Below are 5,840 nucleotides of genomic sequence, written 5' to 3'. Positions count from 1 at the left end.
GCGTTGCCTCTGGATGAATAGGACCTCGATCGATCGAGCCGGTTGGGGCTGGATGAACAGGACCCCGTGGAGGGCTGGATGAACAAGACGACCCCGTGGAGGGCTGGATGAACAGTAGACAGTGGAGGGGTGGATGAACAGTAGCCCATGGAGGGGTGGTTGAATAGGAGACCGTGGAGAGGGGTGGTTAAACAGTAGTCGGTGGAGTAGTGCGCGGTGGAGGCTGGATGAACAGGAGTCCGTGGAGGAATAGTCGCAGGTGAAGGCTGGAGGATGTCGGCGGTGGATGAACAGTAGCCCGTGGAGGCTGGAGGAGATAGACGGTGGAGATGAACAATATCCTGTGGAGTCCCGTTTTGTGGTACGTCACACCCCTCCTGATGAACAGGACCCCCGTTTCGACCGTAGCGCTCCAACACAAGTCCGTTTCGTCCGTTTTGCGGCCACACCCCTCCGAATCAATAGGACCCCCATTTCGACCGTAGGAGGTCCGTTTCCTCCATTTTGCGATACGCCACACCCCTCCCGATCAACATGACCCCCATTTCGACCGTAGGAGGTCCGTTTCCTCTGTTTTGTGGTACACCACACCCCTCCTGATGAACAGGATCCCGTTTCGAACGTGGCCGGTCGAACACAAGGTCGTTTCCTCCGTTGTGCGGTATGCCAGGCCTCGTTTCCATCGCCTATTCTGTCCAAGCCCTCCCGATGAACACGACCACGCATTTCGTTCCGACCCAGCCGGTTGGCTCCCCATGAACACGACGACGACGCTGTTTCTCTGTTCTGACCCAGCCAATGTACACGAGCCCTGGCCGTATGTATATATGCGCGAGTAGGCGTTCGAGACCCCGCCCATATGTACACATACGTGGCCGTATTTTCTTTCTTGCGCACTGACCGATGTACGTACGTGTACATGCTATGTGCGCGCCTCTACTATGACATGTGCGCGCCTCTACTACGTCAGTATGTACGTACACGTTCGCGACCAGAATGACAACGCTACGTACGCTTCGACCAGGTGGGTCCCGACTGTCATGCAATTCCTTGCATGCGAAGATGTAGCTGGTGGGTCCCAGCAGTCAGGGGGGTGAATCATTTTTTTTGCCCGGACGCACTTCCTTGCGTGCGAAGGTGTAGCTGGTGGGTCCCAGCAGTCTGCTGGCGAATCGTTTTTTTTTTTTTTGCCCGGACGCACTTCCGTGCGTGCGAAGGTGTAGCTGGTAGGTCCCAGCAGTCAGGGGGAAACGTTTTTTTCGCGAAATATGGTGGCCCGTCCAGTGGGTCCCCACTGTCAGGTGGAGGAATAATTATTTTGCGCGTAATAAGGAGGCACTTCCTTGCGGCCGCCGTGGACCCAGCTGTCAGCCTCTCCATGTACAGTACTCTTCCGATGGAAGTCGGTCGTTGACCACATTGACCACGCCGCGCTGAGAGCACCAAGGCGGTGGACGACGGCGAGGCCTAGGAAGGGGACGACGCGGAGCCGAGGAAGACACGGCAGTGGATGCCCACACGGAGAGGAGTATGACTGTACGACGGTTTACTGGTTCGTCTGCCTTCGCCGGAGAATAACTGCAGGTGTGGGTCAGTAGAGGGATGGCTAGGCCAGTGATGGGAGTACGGTGGGGCGGTGAGGCCTGCGCAGCAGCACAGCCGGCCGCGGGGAGGAGGGAGCAGGCAGTCCCGCCGGCGCTTGTTTGAGCGGCTGGAGCATGAAGAGCAAAGATTGAAGAAGCACGACAGCCGTTGGATGGACATCCAACAGTCACTGCTCTCGTGTGTTGACTAAGTTGATAGGGCGTTGCATGTGCGTCAACCTTTTTTTTATGAAAGCATACGCGTCCACTTGTAGTAGGCGCACAAGTCAGACTCAAATCTGTGGAAAACAGCAGACAACCCATCTACCATTATTTCTAATAATGTACAACCCATTTGCTAATTCTTAAGAATTTTTTTGGAGCCCATCTTATTTTTGTTAGCATTACACCCCATATTGTGGCCACGGTTAAAAAGTATACGAAATTTTGCATATTTCGGTGCGGTCAACTGTTTTTTTAATCCAGAAATATCGATTCACATTCAAACTATTTTGAAAAATAATTTATATAAATATAAAATCCAAATAATTGTCCACGCATAAAAATCAATGGAATTTAAAATCTTGTAATGAAAAAATTGAAAATAATTCCCGGTTTGATGTGTTTTAAAAATGTACAGCCCATTTCTAGGCAAACCGAATGAAACTCTCCTCGTCTTGAAAGATTTGCAACCTAGCAGGGCCAATAAAGCAAGTAGGCCTTGTTTGGGTATTTCTTTAAAAAAATAGAACTGGGCTAGCCATTTTCAGCAAGAAAAAAACACAACTGGGCTCATGATGTGGTAAACATAAATAAAACCCTGGCTAGACGGGCCACGGCCCCCGCACTGCCCCGTTGTTACCCTGATCCGTCGCTAAAACTAGTATGAATAACAACTACTTGTTCCTCACAAGAAAAACCGCGCGACCTGCTGGGTCCCTGGTGTTAGCCGCTCGTAGTGTAATTCTCTCGTTTATTGACTACATTGACAATGGCGTGAGCCCCAGATGTCCAACCATTAGGAGGAACCATATTTTTGGGCTTATAATATAGAGGCACTTGCTTGCGTACTGCCATGACGCTGGTGGGTCCCTACTGTCATCCTCTCCACGTACAATCATCTCCTTGTTCCTCTCAGTTGTTGACGACGTTGACAATGCAAGAGGGCGGCGCACCGCGCACGGCGAGCGAACCAAGGCCGCAAGGCAGAGGACGACGGCGAGGCCTCGGACGGAACAAACAGGAGCCATGGAAGATGCGCCAGTCCAGTCGCAGGCGGAGGGGAGTACGAGGGTTGACTGGTTCGGGTGCGGGTGCGTGTTGGGGCTGACATCGCCGGAGAATAACAGGACGTGTGGGGGAATAGAGGGATGGACTGGCCAACGTTGGAGGGTACGTACGGTAGGGCGGCGGAGGCGCAGCCAGCCATGGGATGCCGGAGCAGGCGGAGCCGACAGGGTGGTTCGGTTTGGGCGGCTGGAGGAAGAAGACAAGAGATAGAAGATACACGACATATGTTGGATGTCAATCCAACGGCTGGTAGGCAGAATCGTTTGTTGACTGGCTAGGCTATTTCCTCGCGGGTCCCAAATGTCAGAATCCAAATCTGTCACGGTCATGCAGCCTTTCCTATGAAAATTTACAGCCCATTTGATGTGCTAGTTCGAAATAAGTTTGTGGGTGCTAGTGGGGGCTAATCACTTGGCTTCTGTAATGCACAGTGAGCTCAAGCAGCCGGCGAGAGTGATGTTATGTCCCTTGGTTGGGATTTGTTAAAATATTTCACTCTAAATTAAACGAATGGCAAGCCATGCCTTGTTCAAAGAAAATATGACAGTCACAACCGAGTTGAAAAGGGCAGGAACATCTAACTCCATCTTACAAACTATACAAAAGCACGAGGGTTAATTGTTCATCAGGTTTACAAAAATACCCAGGTTGAAAAGGGCAACAACATCTAACTCCAGCACTATTTTCGGCAGTCACAGTCAAATAGATCGGTCAGGTCCATAGAATGAACATCCTGGGTCGTAAAAGTTACTGGATTATGACCACATTATGTTGTAAATAGAAGCCCGACACGTTCAGATGCTCTTTTGCCCACCTAAAACTCCTTTTTTGATCTTCGACATACCCATCCGTCAAAACCATGCTGCTGATAAACTTAAGCCTGATGGATAATAGTAACCTCGCATTCAGCAGGAAGAATGTGACAAATCTAGTGTTTGCACGGTTGGCTACATATCGTTCTAGCGTTATTGTCTTCAATCGAATCTCATGAGAAGTGAGAAAATCCCGATGCTTATGAATCCACCGATTGGTTATAACTTTCTTACCCCATCCTGTTGCCTAAATAGACATGAAGATTGAAAACAGTTAAGTTCTAAAAAAAGTGTGTCGAAAGAGCAACAGCTGAACGGTTAATTCTAGTACACTATATGCGGGCTTCCAATGTGCGTGTGAAATTATCACCTTTATACAACTTCTCCAGACATGGAAAGCATTGCAGCAAGCCAATAATCTTGTTCAGATCAAAACTAATCATTTGGATATATAAGATCTTGATAGAATCCAGCACCATTGATAGGCCATCCATGGAGAAACTCTTCATTGAGCATAGAACATAATATTAGTACAAAATGTTTACTCCAAGATGATATATAACTTATGGGCAGAAATTTAAAATGCTGCTCATGGTTACAAGTGTAGATGTTAATATAAAGTACCTGAAGAACTGTGGAGCCAAACACCATATTGAAATGAGCACAGAGATCATGTATTACACCCAAGGTCTCCAGTTTAGGCGCAATGATGATGGTTATTTGCAACGGTAAATAACTAGAATCAAGGATCAACCTTTGAAGTGAAGGGGCATCTTGGATGATGAGCTACCTTCCGTCAAAAGAAATTCCAATTCTTACAAGGTTAGGCGACTTGATTTGGAGACAACCGATTCTAACTGTGAAAACAAGCACCAAGCACTCTAGGGCAGGGCAACTGGAGTGGATGATGCTGTGCAATGAGGCCTTCGATATACGAACCCGCACAAGTGAAAGTTTCTTGAGAAATGGGAGTCGAAGGTTTAGTACCAGATTGTCTGGTAGCTAGCACAGTGCAAAGGTGGCGGTGTGGAGAGAGGAGGAAAACCGCGAGATGGACATCGGTGCTGAGGGCACAAGTTCATGGCGTTCGGTATGTGGTATGTGATTTCCAGGGGAATAGTAGAACTCAAGCAGCTGTAGTTCTGTGAATTTAGGGGATTTCAGCCAGGCGTCCACCATACAGGGCATGGTATGCTTGCTCAGGTAGCATGACGGGATGCAGAGGCTTTGAATGGAGCCCTGGTGGGAGGAGATGATGGCTCTGGGGATTTCAAAATCATTGAAGAGAGATAGCTGACGGCAGTCAAGATTAAGGGGCACAGCGTGCCATAGAGGGCGCCACTGAGTTGAGAGGACTTGGGTGCGGCAGCAATCCTTGGTGGGGATAAGCGATATGATCTCCCCAAGGACGGCGTCCGGGAGATCGCTGATGCGGTCCACCCGAGATTCTACGGGTGGGATCCGGTGGGGGCGGGGTTGCCGCTTCTCCCCGCGCTGCCGGGTGCGGGATCTACAATAGGCTTTGCCGTTTGCGGGAGCCTCATCTTCTTGGCGCTGGGGTCAGCCGACTCCATTTTCCTCGAAGGCGTCGCGTCGCACTCATGGATTTGAGCAGAGTAACGAATGACGAGCCTAGTTGTAGTGCGAGTGAAGAAGAAGGGGAGCTGAGGTTTTTTCTGTAGTAGTGAGGAAGAAGGGGAGCTAGGGTTTTCTGTAGGAGTCAGGTGAGGAATTTGGGGGTACGAGTGGAGCGAGCTGACGTGAGGTGGGTGGGAGCGAGGAGGAAGAAGAGCACCCAGGTTTTTTTGGGGGGGCGGTGTGCAGGGTGTGGGTAGCGCCTCTCATTCAGTAAATATAGGGATTTTGAATTGATTTTACTATTTACTAGTGTGGATGGGCTGTTTTGTCTTGGGCCCAGAGAAACAATTAATACTAGTACAGTGGAGACACTCTACAACTACCCAGAAAAACAATTACTACTAGTACAGTGGAGACACTCTACCGCTTCTGGCTCCTCCTAGGTCATTGAAATGTCTCCCTCTACTGAATGCCGTTATACTTTTGTTTACCGACATGCAGGCCATGCAGCGCGCGGGCCCAAATGCCATCCACCAAATTAGAAGGCAGTATGCAGGCGTAGAGTCACCCCGGTTGT

Source organism: Triticum dicoccoides, chromosome 3B, assembly GCF_002162155.2.
Source record: "Triticum dicoccoides isolate Atlit2015 ecotype Zavitan chromosome 3B, WEW_v2.0, whole genome shotgun sequence".
NCBI lineage: Eukaryota > Viridiplantae > Streptophyta > Magnoliopsida > Poales > Poaceae > Triticum > Triticum dicoccoides.
The sequence above is the reverse complement of the archived record's forward strand: the minus strand, read 5'-3'. Positions refer to the sequence as shown.